The 14,833-nt window shown below is 35.7% G+C and overlaps 1 pseudogene; it reads left to right on the forward strand.

Moving 5' to 3' along the window:
* Window positions 1-1,449: 1,449 nt before the first annotated feature.
* LOC115512958 lies at window positions 1,450-14,445 on the forward strand (annotated as a pseudogene).
* The last annotated feature ends 388 nt before the right edge of the window (window positions 14,446-14,833 follow it).

Raw genomic sequence — 14,833 nt, forward strand, 5'->3', positions numbered from 1 at the left:
GAAAATAATTTAAAGGTCCATATAAACTACGAAACATAGAAATTGAATGTAAGCGTTAGAGAATAAATCGTTTAGCCTGTCATATAAAAGTTAGTGTTTTACTAGTAGTTTATGGGTATCCCATAAAACAGGAATATATGAAATTCTCCTTGTATGCACAATATTCTATATGTCTGTGTTCATAAGTGTAGATCAGGGCAAGGAGACCCAAAGAAACAAAGAAGCAATGAGCAGATGGTGTTTCAGTGAAAGAGTAACTGGTTGTACAACCCACTCCACCAGGTACTAACTACTGATTTTGTACAAGGTTCTTAAGCTGTCTGTCACCAGTAAATGAAGCTTAAAATAAAACCAGTGGCATCTGTAACAAGGTCAGTGATTGCCTTTATTAAGCACTCTGGTTTCACCCAGAGTCCAAATCATAATCACAACTGGGAGTAAGAAAAAAAATAAGCCTATGTATATTTGGAAGGACATATGTATCCAGGAAATTGAATAAGTGGAGTATGCAGTTAACATACTATGTACTAACAATTCTGAGAAAATGAAATGTAGGCTTAAATGTACTATTTTTGTTGTAATCTTGTTTTTACTCCTAATGTCTTTTCTATGTATCAATATCATAAAATGCTTTTTCATAATATAGATTTTTCTTTTGAAAACTATACCTTAACCATTTACTCAGTTCGGTATCAATTTTAATGTCCCAGTATTTTAAGACATGGCATCAGTTTTGTATGTGGTCACTTTTAGAAGAAAGACATTTGACACAAATGTTGTGCCTCCTCGCAACTTAGAATGCCCTTTTACCTGAAAATAATTGCGTACATCAAAGTTTCCAGAATTCCGTCATTCACAAAAGCTTGTGTTCTTTGGCAGGATGCAGGCCTTCTCTATCATTTAGATAGAGTGTTGGACTAGATGCTTCCCAAATTTCACACACTTCCACATATTTAACTCATATAAAAAAATAGTCTCTCTGCCAAAGAGGCTTACTTTTTCTTTGCCTAAGGAATCTACTAAATGCAAAATATAGGAATGCTTATTTCTGATCAGCTATCTGTCAGGTACTGAGCTAGATTCTGAATACATAGAACAAAATTTTATAATTGAAACACTTGAATGATTTTGGTTTAAAACAGAAGGACTCTAATAATAACTATAGAGTGTGGGCAGTGCCGTGATGGCTCCAGATTTTCCATATAGGAGAAGCCTAGGTTGGAAGGGGGTGGTTATGGGGAGCCAGAAGACTCCCTCTTCAACCCGCATTTCTCCAGTTGTTTTACTTAGATTGTGTTTCCTTTGGAATATTTCAGGACGCTGAGGGAATTTATTAACGCTCACTGCCTGCCCCTCCATCGACAAGTCATAATTAAGCACCAACAAGGAAATGTGTCATCATGAAAGTAAGCTTGGTCAGAAAAGGGTTTAGGGAAGACTTCAAAGGATATGCAGGTGACTGGAATCTTGAAGGATGAGTACAGTGAATCATGAGGAGAACCATGGTGATTTAATATACAAACTAATACTTCATATTTAGTGTTGAGAAATTACTTAATACAAGTAATACTTGTATTACAGAATAATACATAAAGGTCCACCACTACAGATGGTGAGGATAGATAAACAGATTTTTTTTAGGAGGTGAGGATAGATAGATAGATTTTAGATAGATTTGGAGGAAGAGATAAAAGGAACGTTGCTCCATGGACAACACCATGGTGTAGGAAGTCAGACAGGTATGAGAGAGTCTTCTACATATAAGCTTTCTACCTTCAGTATTTGCTTTTTTGTTGTGTGTCAGAGTTTGGAGAAGAACATAAAGCTGGAATGTGACTTGTATTTGTTAGTTTACATTTACATTAAAGGTGATGAGAAAAAATTGAGGGATTCAAAGGAGGTGAGTTGATACACTTTTATCAAGTACAACTCTAGCTGCTGTGAAGGATGGGTTGGGGACACTGGAGCCTGGGGCAGAGATGTCTGTTAACGGGTAATGGAGCACTTCAAGTGAGAAATAAGAGGGAAAGTTTAAATTCTTATCAAAGGAAACAACACTTTTCAACAAAGGATAATATAAAGAATATCTTTTGAAAAAAATATATGGGTGAAGACATCTTTCAGTAAGATTCTAATCAACATAATTCGCATTTTCGATTGAAGTATAACAATAGACAGACAATATCCTATTCGTTTTAGATAAATTCGTTTTAGATACTGTGATTTGATATTTTTATATATTTTATACATTACAAAACTATCTCCATAATAAGTCAGGTTATCATCTGTCACCACACAAAGTTATAGCAGTATCATTGACGACATTCTGATCTTTTACCCCATATAAACTTGAGAATCACTTTGTCAATATCAACAAAATAATTTGCTGAGATTTTGATTGGTATGTATTGAACATATAGATCATGTTGGAAAGAACTAAGATCTTGATGACACTATGGGGACTTCCTATTTATGAACGTGAAATATTTCTTTACTTACTAGCTGTTCTTTGATTTATTTCTTCAGAGTTTTCCTCATATATACCTTTTATATTTTGATTTACACTTTTGTACTTCGATTTTTGGGTTGCTAATATAAATAATATTGTGTTTTTAATTGCAACTACAATTGTTCATTTCTAGCACGTAGGCAATCAATTTATTTTATATATTAGCTTTGTATCCTGCAACGTTGGTATAAGATAATCACATATTATTAATTCTAGGATATTTTTTAGGGTCAATTTGTTTGGATTTTCTACATGGGCATCATGTCATCTGTAAACAAAATTTTAGTTTCTTCCTTTCAAATCCATATACCATTTATTTGCCTTACTTTTCTTGCATTGCATTAGGTAAGATTTCCAGTACAATGTTGAAAAGAAGTGTAGGCAGGAACACCCTTGCCCTGTTCTGCGTCTTATTGGGAAACGCTCCTAACTTTGGACGATTAAGTATGTTGTTAGTTACAGGTATTTTTTAGCAGATATTTTTATCAAGTTATAGAAATACTGTTATTTTTGCCTGAACGTATGCAATAGGTGACTGATTTTCCTGGCTTTAGTTATACTGTTATTCCTTCTTCATGTCAAAATACTTCCACTCTCGGGCAGATTGATTTTTTATAAATATGACTGCTTGATATCGCACAATATCTGCCTGTTGATTGAAAGTGGTTGCGAGATAAAATAAAAGGGAAGTCAAGAAAAATTTCAGAATTTTAGTCTGACGCACCTGAAAAGATAACGTGGCCTAAATCCAAAGTGAGTGGTACAGATATGGGAAGAAATATGACGGGGTTCAGTTTTAGACAGGTTAACTGTGAAGTATCCAACATGCAGTTCTATGTAGATATGGATTGAGGTGAGATAATAGACTGGAGGTACAGGTGGCCAGCACGTTGATGTCATTAATTAGCCACGAGATCACAAAGGGAAGGAGGAAGTGTGGTAAGGAACAAAAACGATAAATAGAAACCAGAAGAGAGTCAAAAACGGACCGGGTGACATCAGCATGATGGTGCCATGAGTTGTTCTTTTTCTCTATCCTTTTTGATATACAGCTAATCATTTAATCATAAACAAACAGGCAAAAAGCACCTGTGCACAGTACACCAAGACAGCCAGGAGTTCCATCCAGCGGTGTCCACAAAACTGGGTACTTTGGATCCTGAAGGAAACTGCAGAGTAGGAGGAGCATTGGCAGATGTGACAGTGGCAGGTCAGACAACATGCCAATCATGACCTTTCTGCCAGGGGAAGTGGAATGTGAAAGCAGAGGGTGGGGGGTCTGCCCCGCTCTGAGTGCTGCAGACGGAGGAACCCATTTGCTGTCCCTGGGGAGAAACCTCAGTGACTGAAGGTGAAGGAAAGGGAAAGGAAGAAGGCAGACAAAAAGAACTCAAGGAAATAACATCCTGTCGACTGCCTCAATTTCTGGAAAGAGGGCAGAGAGCTCACAGGCCCCCGGGGACACCCCACTCAAGGATCCCCCTACTGAGCCCAAAGCACACCACCTCCCACTCTGCTGCCACCCTCCTCTTTTTTGTCCTTCTGTGCCATTTTTATTTTTAAACGTAGGTGCTCCCAGTCTTAGAGGCTGTATGCCATGCCTAAGAGACACCAAAAACTTGTGCTATATCGCCACCTTCTGGAAGGTAAAAGGAAGGCTCCTAATTACCAACTGGTTCAATGGTTACAATCAAAGTAAACAAAACCTTACTTAAACAAGAAAGGTTTTTCACTTCTTGTGGCAACAGAGGCAGTTTTTCATAAAACACTGTGCAAAATCACTGTAATTTAATACTGTGAGATTTAGTAGTAAATCCTTAAATATCAATAATCACTATAATGTAAATGGATTAAACTCACCAATCAAAATGCAGAGTCGATGGATGGATACAAATTCAAGACCAAACTACATGGTGCCTACGGAAGACTCATTTCATCCCTGAAGACACAAATGGCTCAAAGTGAAAGAATGGAAGATGATATTTCAACCATATGGAAACCAAAAGGAGGAAGGCAAAGCCATATTTATATCAGACAAAATGGACTTCAGGCCAAAAGGTGTAACAGGAGACAAAGGTGATTATATAATGACAAAGAAGTCAGTACCTCAAAAAAGATAAGGCAATTATAAATATATACACTCCTGAAACCATAGCTTCAAAATATATTAAGCAAATAACAGACTTTAGGGAAGAAATAGATAACAATATAACAATATTAGAGGACTCCACTGTCAGCAACGGATAGGTCATCCAGACAGAAAATAAGAATAAAACATTGGAATTGAACCACACGTTAGGAAAAAAAAATGATTTAAAAGACATACAAAGAACATATAAAGAAGAACATACATTCTTCCCAAGTGCATATGGAATATTCTCCAGGATAGGTCATATGATAGGCCACAAAACAAATATTAGCAATTTAAAAGGATTGAACTAATATTGACTGATCACAATAGTATGAAACTAAAAATCGTCAACAAAAGGAAAGTGAGAGGATATAACACTATGATTAAACTAAACAGTACACTTCTAAACAACCATTGAATAAAAGAAGAAACTAGAAGGGAATTCAAAAATTATCTCAAAACAAATTAACATGGAAATACAGCATATTCATTATTGTGGGAAGCAGCAAAAGCAGTTTTAGGGAAAAGTTAATAGGAATAAATAAATATATTAAGATATTGGAAAGATCACAAATAAACAACCTAAATTTGTACCTCAGGTAGGTAGAAAAAGAAGAACCAATTAAACCTAACGCTAGCTGAAGGAAGGAAATAATAGATATCAGAGTGGCAATAAAGGAAATAGAGACAAGAAAAATAATACAAAAGATCAACTAAGAGAAGATTCTTTGAAAAGATAATCAAAATTGACAGAGCTTTAACTATACTAAAAAGAAAAAATGAGAGAAGATTCCAATACAATTAGAAATGAAAAAGGAGATGTTAACATCTGATACTTCAGAAGTACGTGGACTCATAAGACATTACTATGAACAATTATATGGTGAGAAATTATATAGGCTAGAAGAAATGGATACATTCTAGGAATACATGATCTACTAAGACTGAATCAGAAGAAAATGGGAAATCTAAATGGACCAACAATGAGTAAAAATATTGACTCAGTAATTTAAAAATTCCCAACACAGAAAACTATGGAACCAGAGGCTTCAGTGAGGAAGAATTAACACTTAAAGAGGAATTAAAGAAAAATTAATATCAAGCCCCCTCAAACTCTTCCATAATACCGAAGAGGAGGGAATATGGAAGTCCAAAGTCATTTATGAGGCTGGCATTATCTGATACCAAAACCAAATAAGGACACCACAATAAAAGAAAACTATAGACAAATATCCCTGATGAATATAGACACGAAAAGTTTCAACAATATTTTAGCAAACTGAGTTCAAGAACACGATGAAAGGATTGTACATCATGACCAAGTGGGATTTATCCCTGGGATGCAAGGATGTTTCAATATACAAAAATCAATAAATGTAATATATCACATCAATAAAATGAAAGATAAAAAAAACACAGAATCATCTCAATAGATGCAGAACAACATTTGACAAAATACATCTTTTCATGATAAAAATCCTTCACAGATTGGGTATAGAAGAAATATACCTCAACATAATTAAGGGCATAATTACTAAATCTAGTAATGGTGTTATACTCAATGGAAGAAATACTGAAAGCTTTTCCTCTAAGATCAAGAACAAGGCAAGGATGTCCACTTTCACCATTCCTATTTAATACAGTATCAGAAGTCCTAGCTGGAGCATTTAGGCAAAACGGGAATAAAAAGTATCCAAATCCGAAAGGAAAAAGTAACATTGTTGCTATTTGCTGATGATACGATTTTATGTATAGAAAATGCCAAAGAGTCTCTCAAAAAACTGTTGGAATTAATCAATTATTTTGCTAAAGAGACAGGATGCAAAATCAACATACAGCGATTAGTTGCATTCCTTTACAGTAATGATGAAACATCTGAAAAAGTAACAAAACTATCCTGTATACAGTAGGATACATGCATCAAAATAACAACATGCATCGAAAATGATAAAATACTTAGGAATAAATTTAACCAAGGGTATTAAAGTTCTGTACAATGGAAATACAAAATTTTGCCGAAAGTAATTGAAGAAGACACAAACAAATGAAAAGACATTCTGTATTCATGGATCAGAAGAATTAATATTGTTAAAATGGCCATACTACCCAAAGCCATCTGCAGATTAAACACAGTCTCCAACCAAATAGCAAAGGCATTCTTCACAGAAATAGAAGAGACAATTCTAAAATTCATGTGAATCACAAAAGACTATGAGTACCTAAAGCAAGCCTGAGAAAAGAGAACAATGCTGGAGCTATCATACGTTCAGATTTCAAATTACACTGCAAAGCCATAGTATTAAAGGAGTACGGTACTTGCAGAAAAATAGACACATCAACCAATAGCACAGAATAGACAGCTGAGAATTAAATGGTCACACACAGACAGACAGCTAATATCAGACAAAGGGGCCAAGAATACCCAATGAGGAAAGGATAGTGTTTTCAATAAATGGTGCTGAGAATACTGAAAAAACACATGCAGGATAATGGAATTAGACACAAGCTACACCATTCAAAAAAACTTACCTGAAATAAATCAGAGACTGAAACATAAGATCTGATACCATAAAACTTCTAGAAGAAAACACAGGTAGAAGCTCACTGATATTCATATTAGCAAATAATTTTTAAACAAGATGCCAAAAGCAAAAGATGGTACTACATCAAACTCAAAGGCTTCTGCCCCAAAAAAGAAACAAAAAAATGAAAAGACAACCTACAGAATGAAAGAAAATTTTTACAAACCGTATATTGGATAAGGGGTTAATATCCAAAATATATAAAGAATTCAGTCAACTTAATAACAAACACAAACACAAACGATCTGATTAAAAATATTGGCAGAAGTCTAAATACACATTTTTCCAAAGATGAGAACAAAATTGCCAACAGGCACATGAAAAGACTTTTAACAAAAAAGAAAGAAAAAGAGAGAAAGAAAGAAAGAAAGAGAGAAAGAAAGAAAGAGAAAAAAAGAAAAAAGAAAAGAAAAAAGACTTTAACATCACTAATTATCAGGGAAATGAAAATCAAAATCACAATGACGTATCACCTCACACCTCTTAGAATGGCCACCATCAAGAAGACAAGAGACAACAGGTGGTAAAAAGGGAACCCTTATACGTTGTTGGTGGGAATGTAAATTGGTCCAAAGACTGTGGAAAACTGTATGAAGATTCCTCAAAAATTCAAAATAGAGCTACCATATGCTCCAGCCATTCCACTTCTTGGTATATATTAACAGGATATATGGACCTCTATGTCTATTGCAGCATCAATCACAATAACCGAGATATGGAAACAGCTCAAATGCCCATCAACAGATGAAACAGATGCCCATCAACAGATGCCCATCAACAGATGGGCAGCTCAAATGCCCATCAACAGTGCAGAAAAAATATGGAGTACATATACACCATGGAATATTATTCAGCCATGAGAAAGGAGAACACATTTCCATTTGTGGCAGTGTGGGTGGATCTTGGACATATTATTCTAAGTGATATAAGTCAGACAGAGAATGACAAGTACAGTATAACTTACGTGGAACCTAAAACACTAAACCTGTGAAAAACAGAAAGTAAAATGGTAGTTACCAGGGATGGGAGAGATAAGATTGATAGTATGTAAGGGTGCAAAACTGTCATGAGTGGTAAATCAGTCATAGAAATATAATGCACAGTATAACAAATATAAATAATAATATTGTACCATAAGTATGGAATGAGATAAATACCACTACATTAGCAATCTTATTACAACGTATGTGCAATATATGTGCAAAAGTAGCACACTTTACAGTTTAAACTCATAAAACGTTAAATGTCAAATGTGGTCATTAAAAAAAATAAGGGATGCCTGCGTGGCTCAGTCAGTTAAGCATCAGATTCTTGGTTTCAGCTCAGGTCATGACCTTATGGTGTGCGAGTTCAAAGCCTGCACTGGGTTCTGTGCTGACAGTGCAGAACCTACTTGGGATTTTCTCTCTCCCTCTCTCTCTGCCCCTCCCCTGCTCGCTCTCCGTGTTTCTCTCAAAAATAAATTAATAAAATTAAATTTTTTTAAAAAAACTGGGAAAAATCTAGGTGAATAGATTTAGGATACAGTAACCAGCTAAGAATACTCAGAAGGAGTGACCAGTGAAGTAGGGGGTAAAGTGAGTTGTTTGTCAAAGACAATCATTACCAAAGCATTTCAAAGAGAAGAGAGTGAACAAAATCCTGTCAAAATCTCTAACAAATCAGGTATGATGAAGATTGAAAATTGATATTTTAATTTAGCAAATGGAAATCATTGATGATATTGACAAGAACTGTGTCAGTGGCATAATCAAGGAGAAAGCATTACTGAAGTGAATTTAAGAGATATTAGGAAATGAGGTCTTGGAGATTATGAGTATAGAAAAATAATTCAAAGAACTTAAGTGCAAATGAGAATAAAATTGATCCAGACAGGAAGGGGGATTGGGATCAAGGAAGGATTTTCATGAGATAGAGAAAGAATCAATATGGTTAATTATCTAATTGAGAGTGGGAAATGACTGAGGAAGGGATAGAGAAGAGAGAATGGCTGAAATGATGTTTTTTTTTAACATTATCTCTATTTTTTTACTGTTAAAAAAGTTTATTTTTTTTAATATGAAATTTATTGTCAAATTGGTTTCCATACAACATCCAGTGCTCATCCCAACAGGTGCCCTCCTGGTGATGGGTATTGAAATGATGTTTCTGAGTAAACCAGAGGGAATGAAATCCAACAGAAACTTGGAAATTTGGCTTTATATTTGAGCACAATTACTTCTATAATTACTGGAGACAGGGTAGAATTGTTTGGTACAGACATTAATAGATGATGTTGAGAATACCTTTTGATTGTTTTGATTTCCCCAGTGATATATAATCTAAGCAAATAGATTAATTATATGTAGATATCTATATAGACATATAGATCTATCTATCTATCTAATCTATATATACTATACCTATGCCTATATCTATATATCATATCTATATCTATATCATCATCTCTATCTCTATCTATCATTATCATCTATACCTATATCTATATCTATTTGTCTGTATCTAATCAATATCAACTATATCATCTGTATCTTTATCTATGTAATCTAACATTCTCTTTCCCTCTGAGTACCTAATACCTCCAAAGGTAATCACAGCTCAAATATCTATTATAGTAGATGGCTTCTGCCCAACTTTGAATTTTACATGACTGAAATCAAACATTGTGCAGTCTTTTTCTGACTTCTTTCACTCCCAATTTTGTCCATGAAATGCATTCTATTATCATATGTAGTTAGTTCTTTTTGTTGTTATTGTTTTACTTTATGGTTGTTGCACAGAATTCCATTGTGCAAATTTTATACTTTGTTTTTCCTTTCTATTAATGTAAGCAATTTGGGTTATTTCCAGTTTAGGTCAATTTTAAATAAAGCTTCTGTGAGCATTCTTGTACATGTTTTTGGTCCACCTAAAAACACTTCTTGATGTTTGCGTATACAGTAAATCTTAGAATGTATTCAGTGGAATTTTTAAAAATTTCTGATTTATTTCCATTACATTCAGTGTTAAATGCTAATTGCTGCCACTTTGGTTGTTCTGTTTGTTATTTTTCAGGTTTTCTCACATGTCTGGTCATAGTTGTCTCTCCTAGTTTACAAATAAAGGATGCATTGGTTTAATGTAGGTAACTTGAAAGGATTATTTCTATCAAGATTTACCTATTAGGTTTCTATATTTCACAATAGAAAGTTGAAGGGCTCATTGAATGCACACAAAAACAATGATCTCTTTCATAGAGAATAGAAAAACGACAGAATAAGGAATCCTTTCAAATGCCAAATTGAAGATTATTCAGCAAGGTACAATGCCCTCATTAAGTATCCTGACATTGACCTTGCAGACAGTCCTAAATCTCCAAAACTATTCCTTGCTTTTAGCATGAAGTATATATTTTTCATTCACGCTGGGAGCGAGTATGTAGCATTAACAGATTACAGATATTCAGCGTACAGATTACCATCATTCCTATTTTTTCCTACCTTTCTTTCTCTGCAGCTTTCTGACATTCTGAACAGACAGTGGCTTCCATGTCTGACTGGAAAATTTTTGTTATAATACCATGATTCCATATGCCTTTTGTCTTTCAAAAGTTATTTAATTTGATGATGTGAACTCTTCCAGTCTTCCTTCAGTAGTGCTGTTTTAAATTGTTCTCATGTTCTTTACTTACTGACATTCCAACTGTGTTAAGCAAGGTTCTCAGAGTACCATCCTGAATTGCTGTATTTAGGCTTTGTGTGCCTGTCAGCGTGCGTGTGCGCGCGCGCGCGTGTGTGCGTGTGCGTGCGTGTGCGTGTGGTGTGTGTGTGTGTGTGCATGGTTTCACTGCACACTGCTTCCTAAGGGCAGAATTCTCTCTCTACTACGTCAAATCCATAAACTACTCAACTCCATCAAAATTTATAATCCATGGATCCTATTAACATTTAAACAACCTTTGCCTGTATATGTCATCCATTCCCTATCTACCCACTACAATTTAAATGACATGGCCCAACCTTGCTTTTTATTTTTCCTTGCATGTTTACTCAACTCCTTTGTTTCTCACTTGTAAGTTGTCCCCATCTGGAGCAAAACTAACCACATTTGAGACCCACTATCTATGGGCCAATCGTCTGCTCATGTTGCAGACCTTTGTTCCTCTTGCTAGAATTTGAGCTCCACAAACCAGAAATTTTGTCTGCTTTATTCACTGCAATATGCACACTACCAAGAACAGTAGTGATATTATAAATGACCTATCAAAAGTATTTGATAATTGTTAAATAAATAATGCCTTCTTAATCTTTGGATATTGAATTCCTAAATTGTGTTTAGATCTTGATTAGAAACTCAATATTTTTGGTGAATTACAAAATAATTTCATACTAGTTTTTTTAACTTCCCTTTTACTAATATAATCTTACATATATCTTACATGCTACTTTCTAAATTAAATTCATTCCATTACCTCTTAAATTTCATACATTTTAAACAATTTAGAGCCAATATAAAATCTGGGAGATCACAGAATTATATTTTATTATATCCTTTACACTATAGTAGAGAGGTAAATATTTATCTGCACATCAACTTGTTGCAAGAAACAGTACATAAATGGAAAATGGGTGGAACTGTAAACTAACCAGATTCTTGTTGGTCTTTTAATACTCTGTACCAAATAATGCATTAGCATCTTGACAAAGTTGTGTTCTTTTTCCTGAAAATCTCACATCCAAACTCTGGACTGTGATCAGCTAACTAATCTACAGCTATTCTGTTAAATGTATTGACAGTGGTTAGACTTCAGTAGAAGACTTTTCATTTCATTTTCTATGTCAATCTTGGCGACAATCTATGCTATGAATATAAATTTAACTCTCCCTGATCCTCCCTGCTTAATTCTACTGGCTCATTTTGATCATCTATTTTTTTTTCTGATTCTTCACCGCTATATTTCTTAATTCAAGTAATGTATTGCTAACTAATACCCTATTTTCAAGAGTAAGGAAGAGAAAAAAGTGTGTGCAGTATCTTATAGAAGAGCAAAGAATGAACGGACTCTGATATGTCATGCACTTTCAAGATGGCAAGATTGTCCTCGTAACCTTAGTGATGCATTTGATGGGACTCAACTCTAAATGACTGTGGCTTTTTCTAGACACCGGTTTAGCTATGACTAGTCTGGGAGCTGTATTTAACTAGGTTTGGTACTACATATACATGCAGTCTTTATTCTGACCCACAGTGATGATTCTGTCTCTAATCTCTCTATGTATTATTGGCTGTTTTAATCTAATTTGGAACTGTTTTCCCAAATCCATCTTTTAGATCTCTAGGTGTGCACATGTTGTGTTGTCTTTTTACAGAGTTGCTATTCACAGTGGGTCTTTTTTCTATTCCTTTCAGTGCTATATTCCCTAATTTTTCTTGTCTCTTTTGTATTTTTGAAATTTTTATCACACCCTTCAGGTCTGGTTGTAGGAAACCTATATTATCTTAGATTTGCTTCATATCACAGACAAGCATCTTGCCAAATGTTCTCATTTTTCAAAACATAGTTCCTTATCATTCTAGATGTGAATAAGATCCATCATTTCTGGGGATTGTAACTGCTTAAGCTTTTGCTTTAGAATTCCATAAGGAAGGGGGCGCCTAGGTGGGCTCCAACTGTTAAGCCTCTGACTCTTGATTTCTGCTCAGGTCATGATCTCACAGTTCATGAGTTCAAGCCCCACATGGGGCTCTGGACTGATAGCGCAGAACCTTCTTGGGATTCTCTCTCTCCCTTTCTCTCTCCCCCTCCCCTGCTCCTTTTCGCTCTCCCTCTGTCTCTCAAAATAAATAAATCAACTGAAAACAATCCATAAGGAAGGGGGCAGAGGGGAGAGCCAGGACATCAGGCAGCTGTGACCTTGTCACTCATGGTACTTTCTCATCAACTATCCTGAGTCCATCTCCTTACTCCTTTCAGGAGGATGCCAGTCTATTAGCAAGGAAACCACAAAAGGTTTCTGCATCTGGTGACTTATTTATATTCAGCTCTTTACAGCTAGTGCCTAAAGGCTTGAACCAGCATCTTTTTTTTTCCACAGAAAACACCTATTTCTGGCAAAAAGGAAGTATATACACAGTTTTATTTTTTCTTCAGCTCTGATATTTGGCATGGTTATGCCTTAGCTACCCTGCGCTCCACACACCTGCTCTTTCAAATAAGAACTTGATGGTTTGATCCTATGAGATATACCTTGTTTTGGACGATTGTAGTTTTTGTTATGTTTAAAAAATGTGTTGACTCATAGCATTCTCCTTTGATTAGGTAAAAAATTAACCATGATCAGGTTATGATCTCACAGCTGGTGTTCGAGCCCCACATCGGACTCTGTGCTGACAGCTCGGAGCCTGGAGCCTGCTTCGGGTTCTATGTCTCCCTCTCTCTGCTCCTCTCCCACTGGTGCTCTGTCTCTCTCTTTCAAAAATAAACATTTAAAAAAAATTACTATGTTTACCATGACTTTCTATAGATCATTGCTTGTTTCAATTATTTTTTTTTCCTTTTACCTCTTCAGTTACCTTTGAGTTAAAAACAAAACAGAAACAAAAAACAACTCACTGTTCTGGCCTCTCCGCGCTCTCAGCGAGTGCAGCTCTGGGGGCACTCTGCTCAAGGCTCCTGGCTCCTGGCTCCTGCCAAGCCCATGCCACCGTCTTGTCTCTCCGTCTGCGATCACGATCATCTCCTGGGACCTCATCAGCCGTAGTGAGATGTTCTCCGACTTCTATAAGATCCGGGAGATCGCGGAGGGCTGTGTCTAGAGGTGTCTTCTAGGGGAAGATACTCAGTAGGACAGAAGGTAACATGAATGACTTGCTCATTCGTGGAAATGGCTCCGCTGAAGGCTGAAAGGTTGGTAGTCACCGGTGCTGATACTGTCGTGAACCATCACTTTCAGGAAACCAGTTTCACATAAGAAGCCTACAAGGAGCACATAAAATATTATATGAAATCAATCAAAGGCAGACTTGAAGAACAGAGGCCAGAGAGAGGAAAACCTTTTATGGCAGGGGCTATGGAACAAATTAAGCGTATCCTTGCAAATTTCAAAAAAAAAATGACCTTTTTTTTCAACTGGTGGAAACATGAATCCGGATATCATGATCGTTCTTCTGGACTATGGTGAGGAGGTATGACCCCATATATGATTTTCTTTAAGGATGGTTTAGAAATGGAAAAATGTTCATGAATTTGGCCATTAATTTGGATGTATCACCCGTTGTCATAACTGGCTGCCGCTCCTCACACACCACCAGGGCTTAGACAAATGGGACTGATGCCATCTTGAGCTCTTCAGCGACTTTGACCTTGATTTATTTGGAGCAGAGGCATTGTTTTTAAGAAAAGAAAAACATGCCATGTAGGTTGTCTGAAAATAAAATGCATTTCAACTCATTTGAGAGAATGCCTCTTAGTTTAATACATATTTAAAGCCACCCTGTGTAGTGTCTTGGAGAAGCTAGGACATAGTTGTAGGCAACTGCTAGAAAGCATAGGATGGCCTGCAGATAACTTCTATAGTGGAAATCATTTCTGGGACTGGAATATAAAAAAACAAAGTCTTAATACTGAGTTCA

The sequence above is a fragment of the Lynx canadensis genome, chromosome B1 (assembly GCF_007474595.2).
Source record: "Lynx canadensis isolate LIC74 chromosome B1, mLynCan4.pri.v2, whole genome shotgun sequence".
Lineage (NCBI taxonomy): Eukaryota > Metazoa > Chordata > Mammalia > Carnivora > Felidae > Lynx > Lynx canadensis.